This window comes from Panthera onca, chromosome C1, assembly GCF_046562875.1.
Source record: "Panthera onca isolate mPanOnc1 chromosome C1, mPanOnc1 haplotype 2, whole genome shotgun sequence".
Classification (NCBI taxonomy): domain Eukaryota; kingdom Metazoa; phylum Chordata; class Mammalia; order Carnivora; family Felidae; genus Panthera; species Panthera onca.
This window is the reverse complement of record NC_138346.1, coordinates 98265103-98279474: the sequence shown is the minus strand read 5'-3', so window position 1 is coordinate 98279474 and position 14372 is coordinate 98265103. Positions and strand designations below refer to the sequence as shown.

Here is a 14372-nt window from a genome sequence, read left to right as displayed (position 1 = left end):
GAAAAGATACCCTGAGGCTTAGATCCATGCTAGGCTCTGCACTCATTCAGAACAAGATCCACTCAGATAGCAGAGGAAACCAAAATCATCACACCCTCATTCATGCAACTGTCTGAGGATCCAACCAGTGGCCTAACAGAAGCTGAGCACTGCAGGCCCACAGAGTTACAGAGTTCCCTTTCTAAACACCATGCCTGCTCTCCCAACCATTTTCAGGGTGGCTGCTCGCTTGTCACACCTGTGTCTTGGGGCCAGGTGGCACAGCCAGCTTCCCACACCTCTCTGCCCTTCCAGACATTACTTGCCACCCTTAGCCTGCAGTGCAGTTGACTAGCCCCTTCCTTGACCCACCTCCCAGGTTCTACAGCAGAGAAGTTGCTAGCCTCCACATCTTTTTTTTTTTTATGTTTATTTATTTTTGAGAGGGGGGGCAGGTGGAAGGGCAGAAAGAGAGGAGGAGAGAGGATCCGAAGCAGGCTCTGCACTGACAGCAGAGAGCTGAATGCAAGCCTCAAACTTGCGAACAGTGAGATCACGACCTGAACCAAGGTCAGACACTTAACCAGCTGAATGCTAGCCTCCACACTTTGTAGAGACCTACACTGTCAAGTATGGCTTGGAGGCCTTGAAGTATGTGGGTAGTCCAACTTGAGATGTGCTGTAAGGGCAAAATGCAGGCCAGCTTTTGATGAATTCATATGAAAAACAGTAAAATATCTAATATATCTTTATATGGATTACATATTGAAACAAGACTGTTTTGAATATATTGGGCTCAATAAAATATACTGTTAAAATTGATTACAACTGTTTGTACTTTTGTTAAGTGGCTACTAGAAAATTTTAAATTACTTTTGTGGCTCATGTTATATTTCTGTTGTCCAACACTGATGAGGACAATTCATCATATTATACTGTCATTATTTGTTTTCTTTCTGTCTCACCTACTAGACTAGGAGCCCAAGGAAGGGTGCCCTCTAGTTCCCAGAGAGAGGCTCTATCCATAATGAACACTCCACAAATGCTTGCTGAATAAATGAAATTATGACGAAACATACAAACAAAACCCTACAAATATTCAATGTTTCTGAAATAATTACAAAATCACTTGGAATTATATGCTATGTATTGCTGTTGAATGGCCACTGATCTCTTTGGTGTGGAGATGACTTTCAATACATATTGTTGGTATGTATGCCCAATTATGCCTACAGGTATAAATGAAATGAATATTCCAAAACTTCATTGAACCTTATGCACGTGAACTTGAGCTTGTACATTTATCTTGTAGGTGAGCTGGGCAGGCTACTAATTTATAAGGTCTTGTAAGTGATGATTGCCCTTTCTCAAAATTTGGCTTAAGTCAGCTGTTCTGTTTATCTCCTTGGGTGATCCAAGGATCAGCAGCACAAGCATCACCCAGGAGCTTGTTAGAAATGCAGAATATCCAGTTGCATCCCAAACTTATTGAATCAGAACAAGATCTCTCGTTAATTGTATGTGCTTAAAATTTGAGAAACCTGAGCTATGCATTTTTCTCAACTCTAAGGAAGAAGGCCACCTGGGAACTTGGCTATCATTCCTTTCTATTCTTCACACATTTGTACACTTAAAATGTGTTGAGCTTTCACTTTGTGTAAGATACCATCCTAAGCGCTGAGATACGAGGATGAGCCAGACGCATGACTCTGGGTTCTGTGACTCATGGCAGAGCCTCACTGCATGAGGGAGAGTTGGGCACACTGGGTACAAGAGTGCCTGAGAGGCTCTGCAAGAGGAGCAACCAGGAATGACGGGGTCAGAAATGGGCAAAATGGCCCCCTGTCTGGACCGAATCTACAGACAGCTGCTTCATGAATCATGCATGCTGAGGGCATCCAAGAGTAAAGGAAGCAGGCAATACTGCCCTTCCCTTCAAGAAGAAAACTTTTCCAGAATCTCACGTTTCCATGGAGACCCAAGAATCTGCCAAGCCAGCAACAGATCTCTGGTCCCCAGGCTCAAGTTCAAGCAAGCTTAATTCCCCTTTGTCTAGGTCTCTGGGGTAGTGTGAGTTTTCTTCCTCTGGGGGGACATGGGTTTGTCAGTCTTGACTATGTGTTCCTGGCGAGCCAAATCAATTCAAACTCTAAGTTGGCAGCAGTCCCCAGACACTCTGTGGATGGTGAAGTGCAGTGAAGCCTCCATCCACTCTCACCCAAATAACCTGAAAATTCAACTACCAGGATTCTTTTCCTCTATTTTTACAAATATAATCTCATTCCCTTCATTAGTCAAATTCCTTGAGCACCTTTGGAGTTTACTATAAAGAATGCAGGGATGGCCCTTCCTAACAAGAGAAACTGATGTGAAAACAAGTTACAGCTTAAAACCTTCACATGGCTCCCATTACTTCATACATGGAAATTGTAAGAAGTGCACAAAAGCACAGCCTACAAGGCTCTGACCTGGATGGCCCTGGCTCTTCTCATCCTTCCTCACTGTTCTCTAAACTCCAGCCATACTGGCTGCTTCCCCCTCCTCCTCCTCCTCCTCCTCCTCCTCCTCCTCCACCCCCTCCTCCTCTTCCTCCCTCTCTAGGGCCCTTATCTGGAATGGTCCTCCCTCCATTCTTCCTTTTGTGTAGTAAACTCCTATCCATCCTTCATATCTTACCTCAAGATCACCTCCTTAAGGAATATTCCAAATACTGAATGGCCTGCATGCCCTGGGTCCCTGTTCTGTGCTCTCAAGCTGTTCTTCCTTATACTTTCTTCACTCTCCCTTAGAGTATAAACCTCTTTCCTACTGGTACAAACTTTATTCCATAGGTTATGGGAATCTGAAAATTTTCAAGCCAGGGAGAGATAAGATTAAAGTTTTGTGAAGATGAATTCGGTGGCTGGGAGCAGAGTATATTAAACAAAGGGAGAAATTGCAGGCACAGGAAAGAGACTGGAATGATCGTCTTTAAGTTTGCCAGGCCTAGGGCTGTTTTTAAAATATTATCTTATTTGTTCCTTACCATAGATTTATGGGGAAGGCATTGATATCCCCATTGTTTAGTTGAAGAGACTGAGACCATGAAGGGTTTAGCAACTTGCTCCAGAGACCACAGAGCTGGTGTGCCCAGGCCTGCCTAGTATCTACATGAGTCTGTCTCCCAGGGAGGCTATCATAAATTTCCTTTATGAGAAGATATGGAAAAGAAAGAACGGACCCAGCAAAGGTTGCAGGGGGAACTCAGCAGAGTGTATTGATGATTGTACGTGGGGACACTGAGGGCAGGGAAAGAAACTCATCAAAGATGACTCAAGTTCTCACCTGGCCACTTCCCTCCTGAAGTGCTCCTGACATGTCTCCTGGGTGTTCCCTTAGTACCCTGTGAATCCCCCTCTGAGAGCACTCATCAGGGACTTTTACAATTCCAAGTCTTCTCCACCAGGCCTGTGGGCACCACTGCTGGACTGATCCCCCAGTGAGGCAGACAGCCTATCAGCACACAGCGATGTCTTACTACATGAATATGAGCTGATGAATAAAGGAAGAACCCTTCCTTTCCCTCACTGGAAAAGTGAGGATGCCAATGACAGATTTACAGACAGAAGCTCCTGGGGCAAAATGTCAAGCATCAGCCAGAGCAGGTGGGACAGTTCTCTGGGGTATACCCAGAGTGTTCGCCTATGAGGAACTTTGTGACTTAATCTCACTAAAGAATGGGACTCTTCCAGATGCCAGAGAGATGAATTGATGGGGCAGGGCTGCAGCTGTAGAGGAGACTCGACTCGGTTTTATACCAAAGCTAGGTTCAAAATCAATAATGTCACATTTGACAATCTCAGAGAATCCTTAGTGATTTGTCAGTGGGAACATTTGGCACTTGAAAAACAATTTATGCCACAACTTGTAAAACTTTAACATGAAGAATTGGTTTCCCTTGAGAGTTTGCAAGAATGTTCTACAGAGAGAGAGAGAGAATCCATATGTTGTTTCCAAAAATGGCATCTACCTCAAACTTTCTCTGTCCCACACCTGGGAAAGGGTCAAAGAGATCTACAGACCTGTGATCACCACTTTGTTCCCTCTGGAAGTTGTCAAAACTCCTCTCCACACTCTAGAGGTGTCTTAATATCTCCCACACATCTCTCTGTGCTGGCTGTAGTCACCATCTCCCCTCTTAAAAACACCATGACAGTCACCTCCTTCTAATCTGCTCCAGTTCTTCTCCCCTCCTCATTCCTCCCTCCACAGTGTTAGTAGGTAAGTTTTTCTAAATACTGATCAGAAATCACAACTCCTGAAGCCGGCATTTATGATCCTTCATGCTGACTGTCACCTCCCTCCCTGGACTGACCTTCCACTGAAACTCCCTTCATGTTCAGAGGCCACAGTCAAGCTAATTTCTAGCTCTTCCTGTATCCTGTGCTCTGTTTTCCAGCCATATTGTCACTTTCAACCCACTATGCCTTCTTTCAAGGACTTTGTCCAAAAAATCCTGCCCTTCCAGAATTTTCTCAAATGCCATTTTCTCTCTGAAGCTGATCCCAATTCTCTCAATGAAAATTAACCCCTCCCTTTATATATGCCCACGGTACTTCCTTTTTATGGCTCTTAACATTTTTCAAAAAATTGACTCATATTGTAGTAGGTTCCATGACAGTTTGTGAAACAAACCCCACTGCATGATGGTCTCATTTTGCATGATATGGTTAAGGCACAGCACATCAGCACATCAGTGGGTGGTTCTGATATTCTTTGCAACCTAAGAATTTCTGTATTTAATGGCCCTAATTAAAACTCTCAGCATATCAAAGGAATTTTTTAGACAAACAACCATTAGCTTTGGAAATTTTCACAATTTGTTAACTTTGTCAAGCTCAATAAACACTGGTTTATTTGTTTTTTTTGTTTTTTTTGTTTTTTTTTTTTCTGTTTACAAGAGTTCCAGGGAAAGCTTTGAAATCCTGAAACTTCCCCTATTTTTACTGAAAATAGCATGGGCAATCATTTTTAAACATTTTTTTCTTTTCTTTCCTCTCCTCTCTCAAGTGAAAAAGAGATTCTATATAGTCTTTAAGGATAGCCAACTCAAGCATTCATTATCATTATTTCCTCTCTTTTGGATAATTCTTAGCTTACAATAATATGCTAGAATCTCCACATTTAATCACCTTCTCTTAACCTAGTTCCCCACTCCAGAAATGACACAAGCAAAAATTATCAGAAAGAATTGTTAATATAGTCCCTATCTCTAGTTTTTCTCTGTCTATTCTCTATTTTTAATTAAATTTATATTTACATTGCACTAAATATAAATTAGTTGTGGAAAATTAGAAAATACAGATAAACTATGAGAAAATTCAAAGTATTTATGTACGGAAACTGCTAAGCACAGGGTAAACTACATTTCCCAGCCTCCCTTGCAGTTCAGGTGAACACTTACATTCTCAGTGGTTCAGTGGTTCTCATGGTTCGTGAATTCAAATCCCACGTTGGGCTCTGGGCTGATGGTGCAGCACCTGCTTAGGATTCTCTCTCTCTCTCTCTCTCTCTCTCTCAAAATAAATGAACATTAAAAAAATTTTTAATGCTACTGACTTACTTCCTGGTGAAACTGGTGAAAATTATTTTTTTGAGATAAAGAGATAGTGCGCACACATGCACAAGTGAGTGAGGGGCAGAGAAAGAGAGAGAATCCCAGAAGGGGCAGAGGGAGGGGTGGTACCAAGAGAAAAGCGGGCTTACCTGAAGGGGGGCTTGTGTTTTTACCCAAAGAGGGGCTTATGTGGTGAAAATTATGTTTTAAAAAACAATTATTCAGAGCCTTTGGTAATGGTCCTAAAGATAGAAAGCAAATGAAAAAAGCATCTATTCAAGAAAATCTATGAAAATTCAGGAAGAAAAATGAGTCTGTGGTATCTGAGCCAACACTGCTCCTTTCTTCTCCTTTCCTCCAGCTCGGTAGTTGGAAACTCAAACCCAGACTACTACAGCTAAGAGCCCAAGGCTCCTACTTGGGAGCAGGACATCAGTGTTTCTTATTCAGTCCTCAGTGCCTTATTCCCAAAGCTAAGTTTTTGGGCAAGTATGATCAAGAAGGTAGAGATTCCCTTTTTCCACCCAATTCCCACTCATGGAATGGAGGCTCTACCATAGAGGTGGCACATTGAGAACTCTGGGGCCCTTATGATTCTTTCCTTGACTCATGAATCAGTGGTTCCCCACCAGGAGAAGCAAGCTGAGAGGAGCCCAGGCTGCTGCCTCCTAACAAGTGCTCAGCTCCTAGAGTGAGGGTATCCTTCAAAGAAGCTTGCCATTATCTCTACTCTCAGCCCCAGAGACCTGCCTCAGAGATTATTGCTTAGGGGAAGAAGCAGGTCATAAAACAGATAGCTCCTAATCTCTCTTCCCAAAATAACTGACTTCATTTGCAACAAAGCATATAGAAGTTCAAGTCTAAAAGTGCTCTCAAGAACAATGAGGACTGTAGTGAAAGACAATTGGAAGGAGATTCATGGATCAATGAAGATACACTCTAGACTGTAGGCTGGCTACTGAAGGAGAGAAATGAGAAATAACCCAGCTGGGACAAGCCTTCCAGGGATCAGGACAAATATCAGACACTAACCACCAAAACCATTCCTACAAGGAGCCACAATTTAATTGGATTAGTGTACAGAGGGATATATACTCCAAAGCATTGTTGAAACCCTAGAGCAATCAGCTGGCTATTAGTGGAGCTTAACAGCTTTGTGTGAAAAGAGTAGAAGAAAGCTTTATCAGTATAACTGCCATAAGGTGTCATCCTAGGATCTGGAGCAACTTCAGAGGATTAACATTGTGGAAAAAGTCAGGGAACAGATTTGGCTAAAACAACCCAGCCAGTCACCAAAAAAATAAGCAAATAAGCCTACCCAGTGTTGAGGGGAAGAAGACCAATACCCAGAGTTGCTGCAATATATTATCTAATATGTCAGTTTCCTATAAAAAAAAATTACAAGGAATGCAAAGAAATGGGAAAGTATGACCAATAACAGGCAATAGAAACTGCCTATCAGAGAGAATAGACAACAGATTTAACAGAAAAAAGGTTTCAAGGTAGCCATTTTAAGAAAGTTCACAGAACCATAGGAAAGCATGATTAAAGAGGTAAAAGAAGGTATAGTAACAATTTAGCATCAGATATATAATTTTAATAAAGAAATGGAAATTATCTGAAAGTGGAAATTCTGGAGCTGAAAAGTACAATAACTGAAAAAAGACAAGAATCAAATGACTAGAATCAGACATGACACACAGAACATTATTACCAACCCTACAGAAATAAAAAGGATTAAAAGGGAATACTATGAGCAATGTATGCTAATAAATTAGATAATTTAGATGAAATGGACACATTCCTAGAAAGATACAACTACCTAAACTGACTTAAGAACAAATAGATAATCTAAATAGACCTAAAACAAGTGAAGAGATTAAATTAGTAATCAAAAAAACTACCCACAAAGAAAAACCCAGGCCTTGATGTCTTCATCACTGAACCCTATCAATAATTTAAATTAGAATTAAAATTAATTCTTCACAAACTCTTCAAAACAATAGAAGAGGAAAGAACAATTTGCAACTCATTTTATGAGGCCAGTATTATCTTGATACCAGAACCAGGCAGATACCACAAGAAAAGAAAACTACAGACCAATATTTCTTATGAATATGGATGTAAAAATCTTCAATAATCCTAGCAAACCATATCCAGCAACATATGAAGAAAGTTATACACTATGACCAAGTGGGATTTATCCAAGAGATTCAAGGTTGATTCAACACTGGAAACTCAATTAATGTAACACATTACATCAATAACACAAAACCAAAATTTACATGATCATCTCAATAAACACAACAAAAACATTTCACAAAATCCAACCTTCTTTCAGGATAAAAACCACTCAACAAACTAAGAATAGAAGAAATGTCCTCATCCTGATAAAAGCATCCATGAAAAGCCTAGAGTTAACATCCTACTTACTGGTGAAAAATTGAAGGCTTTTCCCCTAAGGTCAGGAACAAGACAAAGATGTCCATTCTTGCCACTTCCATTCACATCCCGGATGTTCTAGCGAGGGCAATTAGCCCATCTGGGTTGCCGTGGACTTAGTGGCTTAAACAACAAATATTTCTCACAGTTCTGGAAGCTGGAAAATAGAAGATTCTGTGTCTGGTGAGAACAAGCTTCTTGGTTGAATGACCAGTCTTCTCACTGTATCCTCATTTGGCAAAAAGAACAAGGGAGTTCTCTAGAGTGTCTTTCATGATTTGACCACCTAACCCAGACCCCACCTCCTAATACCATCACACTGGGGTTTAAAATGTAAACATATAAACTTGAGGGAGATACAAACAATAACAGCACTTAGTGAAGAAAAATAAATAAAAAGAAATCATATTGGAAAAGAAGTAAAACTATCTCTATTCACAGATGACACAATCTTGTACATAGAAAACCCTAATGAATCCAATAAGAAACTATTAGAAGTTAGACATGAATTTGGCAAAGTTGTAGGATACAAGATCAATACATAAAAATCAATCAATATTATCAAGATGGAAATCATCCCATGTAACATTGTGTGCTGACTATACTTAAATAAAAAACAAAAAATTATTAAATTAAATTAAATTTTAAAAGATAGCAATCATCCCCAAACCAATCTACAGATTCAAGGCAGTATCTGTTGGAACCCCAGCTGAAATTATACAAATTGTAGAAATTGACAAGCCAATTCTAAATTCATATGGAATTGCAAGGAACCCAGAATAGCTAGTAAAATCCAGAAAAAGGAGAACAGATAAGAGGCATTATACTTCCCAATTTTGAACTGACCGTAAAGCAATGGTAATCAAGACAGATTGGTACCAGCACAAGATTAGACATGTACATCAATGGAATAGAATTGAGAGTCCAGAAATAAACCCATACGTAAATGGCTATTTTCCACAAGAGTTCCAAGACCATTCAAAGGAAAAAGAATAGTCTTTTCAACAAATGGCACCAGGACAACTGGACAGCAACATGCAAAAGAATGGAACTGAACCTTTACCTCACACCATATACAAAAATAAATACAAAATGAATCAAAGACCTTAATGTAAGAGCTAAAACTATAAGACTCTCAGGAGAAAAGATAGAAGGAAATCTTCAAGACCTGGTAATTGGCAAAGTACTCTTACATGTGACAACAAACGCACAAGCAATAAGAGAAAAAATGAACAAATTGGTCAGGGTATGGAAAATAAAATGTTCATACACAGCTGGTGGGAATTCAAAATGATACATCCACTTTAGAAAACAATCTGGCAATTTCTCAAACAATCAGATATAGAGTGACCAATATGACCAACCAATTTCACTTCTAGATATATATCCAAGGTAAATTAAAATATATGTTCACCCTGAGGCACCTGGATTGTTCAGTCAGTTAAGCATCCGGCTTCAGCTCAGGTCATGATCTTGCGCTTTGTGAGTTCAAGCCCCACATCAAATTTTGTGCTGACTGCTCAGAGACTGGAGCCTGCTTCAGATTCTGTGTCTCCCTCTCTCTCTGTCCCTCCCCTGTTCGTGCTCTGTGTCTTGTGTTTTGTATGAATATAGTTTTAAAAACAAATATTCTTTAATATGAATTTTCCATTTAATTATAACTATTTATGTCAATAAATATGTCTCATTTTCATTTCATTTAATATCTAGCACTGAAAATTTTGTTTCATTACAGCTTAAAATCTTGGGTTTGTCAAACGGCTATTTTTTTTTTCAGTTTTGATTTTATCATAGTAGTATCAATTTTTTTTAGCTTTTTTCCCCATCTTTTTATTATGTTTTTTCTGAAAGATTTCCTTAAATTTATTACACCAATTCTTTTAGCATATTCCTGAATTCCTGAATATTCCTGAATATTCCTTTATTAGAGTACCCTATCATTTTTCATGAATGTAAAATCTCTTATGTCACTGAAAGTATTGATTACAGGTTTTGGAAGTTTTTGTCTGATCTCCTTATTGTCTGACTTCTGTATGTCCTTTTTTTTTTCCTGTTTCTTTGTTTTGTTCTGTGTTTCATCATAAAAGATTCTTCTAAATATATACTCTTTATTGACTTTCTGTTCATGTTTAAAAACAAGGCACTAAAACATGACTAGAAGCTAAGTGTGTCAGAGCACAGCGTGCTCATTGGTGAGCTCACTGAGCAGTGAGGGAGTGGGTATCTGACTCCTTTGCTGTGCTTCCTAGATGTCAGTATGTGACACTAGACAGTTTATCCAGGTAGATGTCCTTCCACCTCCTGGCCTTCAACATTTAGTTATGAATGCCAGGTTTCTGGTCACTGAGAAAGGCAAGGGTATGGAGGTTACTCCACCCGGTATGTAGAATTTCCCTTGATCCCCTTACTTCTGTGTGGCCACGCCAAAGCCCAGATCTTCTCTCTCCCATTCTCTCACCAGGGCATCTTTCTTCAACTCACTCTGTCAGTTTTCCATACAAATCTCTGCAGTGAAGAGTCTCTTATCTAAGTCCTTACTAGCGGCCATCTTACTAAGTCCAAAAGATATTTTTCTGTCCTCATCTCAGCCTCTCAGAAGAATTGAACACAGTTTAATATTACTTCTTTCCAGAAACTCCTTATTTACTCCAGAGCAAGAGATCTCTCTGCTACCTTGCAATCCATTTTCTACAATTTTTTGTAAATGTAAAACAGACATGTCATTCTCCTGCTTAAAATGCATGAAAGCTTTTCAACACACTAAGAAGTATCTGGTTTCCTTACCATGACCCACAAGGCTCCACATCACCTCTCCCTGCCTGCTCCTCCAGTCATCTCTAACCATCTTCTGTATACTCACTCTGCCCCAGACACCCTTGCCTTCTTTCTGTGGCTCAAACATACCAACCTGGTCCCTAGGGAGATTTTTGCACTTATGTTCTCCCCTAAGCACTCTTCCCTGAGACCTTCCAGAGGCTGGCTCCTTCTCATTATTCAATTCTCAGCTCAAACTTCACATCCTCACCCAATCCAGTCATGCAGCCCCATCACCATTATCCCAGCCACACTCACTGTGTCAATCTCTTCAGCTGTCACTATGACATTTAAAATTATGTGATATTATCCTGATTATTTTTCATTTACTCTGTCTGAATTTCCCCACAAGAATGGAAGCCCCACATGGAGTGGTGCTTCCATGGTGCTTCCATGGTACTTCCATGGTGTTGTTTGTTTTTGCTCACAAGTGTCATCAAATGATGCCTGACGTGCAGCAGATCCTTGATAAGTGTCCACTGCTTAAAGGAGTAAAATGTATACACAGACCTGTGCTAAGCCCTCCATGAGAAATCATTTCAGTACAGTTCAATGAAGGATCTATTTTCAGCTCAGACTATCACCCAGAAGGAAATCTTCCTAACAGAACAAATTTTAAATTCCCTTGACCACCATGGGTCCTAGAACTACTCAGCACCTCACAGAACACAGAACGTTTACCTAGAAAGGCAGGAGACCCATCTTACAACCATTTCTCATCAGTAGGAAAGCAAGCAAATAGCAAGCAGTAAAGTCTTTCAAATAAAATAGTTATGATAAATTCAGTACCTTTAGATGGAACTTTGGACAAGTACACAAGTAAATAATAAGAATTTCACAACAATAAGTGCAATATTGCAATATCCAAAAGAGTCTAAAAGAGGGATTGCCCTCTTGGCCCCTCTGATGAGGGATTCTGGCCATTTTCTTAGTGTGAAAGAATTAAAATTTTCCACCACAATTTACTGTAAGTATTTTAGTTTTCAAGTTATATAAACATGCAAGGTGAACTATATAATAAAATGGTGATAGACTAGCCACTCTCAACACACATTCTGGCTTAAAGAAATTCTTTCAATATTTCATACATACAGCACACAAACAGGTGGACACTGCTGTAATTTCTTAAAAATCTGAACACTTTTTGGCCCTATAATTCCACTTTAAAGAAGTTGACCAAAGAAAATGATTAAGAATGTGAATTAATTTTTGGCTATAAGGATAGTGATTACACTATCCTTTGATAATAGCAATCTAAATATCCAACAATAAGAGATTGGTTACAGCCATTTACAAAATTATTCCATGGATAAATATTTATTGGCAAGTAGTGAGTTCATTAGGTTGAAAAAGGCAGGTTACAAAGCAATATGATCCCATTATATTTTACAATATTATATAATATAATTTAAGAAAGAGAGAGTGAAAAAAAAACGAGTAAAGGGGCAAGGAAGGACATACACTAAACTGAGATTTTAAAGAAGTTTCTCTAGATAGAAATTTTATACAAATTTCTTTATGTGTTTTTTTTCTTTATCCTAATCTAAATTCTTTTTTTTTTTATAATAAATAGTTGTTAACACCGCAGTTTGAAAAAAAAGCTGTAAGATTAAAATCAACATTTTGTTGATAATCAGAATGAGCACAATCAAGTAAGAAACACTCTTTAGTGTTTCTTAATAGGTTTATTCCACCTGCAAGTGCCATAAACCATACACACATGGATGACAGCAACATTTAAGCCCAAAATAAATTGACAGTCTACCAGACACCTCCAATGCCGGTGTTTCCCAGTCCTTGCTTCTCCCTGTCTGATGCTCACCCCACAAAGCCCTCTCCGCATCTCTCCCTCTAGCATCCCATCAGTCCTTGCTTTCTTTTCCAGAGATTCCTGTCTCAGTCAGCTCCGACTGCCATAACAAAACACCATAGATTGGGTGGCTTAAACAACAGACCTTTCTTTCTCACGGTTCTGGAGGTAAAAGTCCAAATTCAAAGTGCTGGCTAATTCGGTTCCTGGTGAGAGCTCTCTGCCTGATTTGCACCTTCTTCTGTCCTCACATGGCCCCTCCTCAATGCATGTAAGCAGGGAAACAGGTCTCTTTCTTCCTCTTCTTCTAAAGCCACTAATAATAAAGCCCCACTCATCTGACCTTATATAATACTAATTACCACCCAAAGGCTCCATCTTCAAATACCATCACTTTTGGGGTTAGGCCTTCAAAATATGAATGCAAGGGGTGGTGGGGTACAACAATCAATCCATAACAATCTTCTTCTCCTAATTATATATGGATGTTTTCCAGGGCTCTGTCCTGATGCCTTACACATTCTCCACCATTTACACACATTGATGGTTTCTTTTTTTTTTTTAATCTCAAATATGTCCCAAGAGACCCAAACTCTAATTCCAGACCTCAGTCTCCTCTGAGTCCAACAAATGGTTCAAACTCACATGCCCTGAAGTGTCTATCATTTTCCAATCCTGCTTCTTCTACCATGTTCACCCCTGTGGTAGATGTATGGCAAGACCCTCCACCCATTTACCTGCACTGAAAGACTAGCACATGGTCTAGACTCCTCCTTTCATCCACAGTGGCTAAGCACTCTTTTGTATCATAAGCCTTGGTGGCCCCTGCCCATAGAAAGACATAAAGTACACAAGAGGTGTTCAGACCCTGAAGCACTGGCAGAGAAAATGGGAAATTGCTCAATCCAGAATCTCAAGACTCAAAATTCAGAGCTTAACATGATAGGTGTGACCTATCTTTTGTGGAACTATCAGTGGCTCGAGGTGCTGATGTGGCTGGCCATGAAAGCCACAGCCCTTGGCCTCCCTGACCTGGTGGACATCTCACTGAAGTGGACTGGCAAAACCTCCAAAATACAGGACCCCTGTAGAAGCAAGGGAAGCACAGGAAGACCTTCCTAGTATATCACAAATGGCATATCATCTGCTTACTTAAGGTTTGGTGAGCAAACAAGGTAAAAGCAGCCTTGGACTGAGTTGAAGTCTTCCTTCTCACAAGATTTGTCCTAACTGACATTGGTCCTGCAGGTTTCTAGAGCATGTCTTCCCATTCCTCTCCCCTCCTTCTCCAGACATTTCACATACAGATCAAAGCTTAGCTCCTAGTTTCTCTCTTACTCAAATCTCTCCTGACTCAAAACTATTGTCTATGTTGCCCCAGGAACGGGTCTTTCCAACATGTAAATCTAACACACTTCACCCATTGAACAACCTGGGGTGGCTTCCATTATCCCCTAGGAAAGGGATCCTTTATCACCTGGTTCCTGCTTGTCTGCCAACACCTCCACACCTCATTCTTGCTCACTCTTGCCAAATTTGCCATTCCGGAGCAAGCCATGTTTCCTGTGTCTCCTCCAATCCTTGCACATGCCTTCATTCCCACTGGGTCTCCCCATTCCCAGCCTCCCAGGTCCTTTCCCTCCTAAGAAAGTCCCTTCCCCACACCACCCCCAGAGACTTCTTCACACTTGTAGTTTCGAACTTAGACATAAATGTTCAATAAATATTTTT

At 40.1% G+C, this 14372-nt stretch overlaps 1 protein-coding gene across 4 annotated transcripts in view; it reads right to left on the bottom strand.

Moving 5' to 3' along the window:
• LOC132673338 (uncharacterized) overlaps positions 1-14372 on the bottom strand; it is a 98841-nt gene that overhangs the window by 69435 nt on the left and 15034 nt on the right. The window lies entirely within an intron of this gene.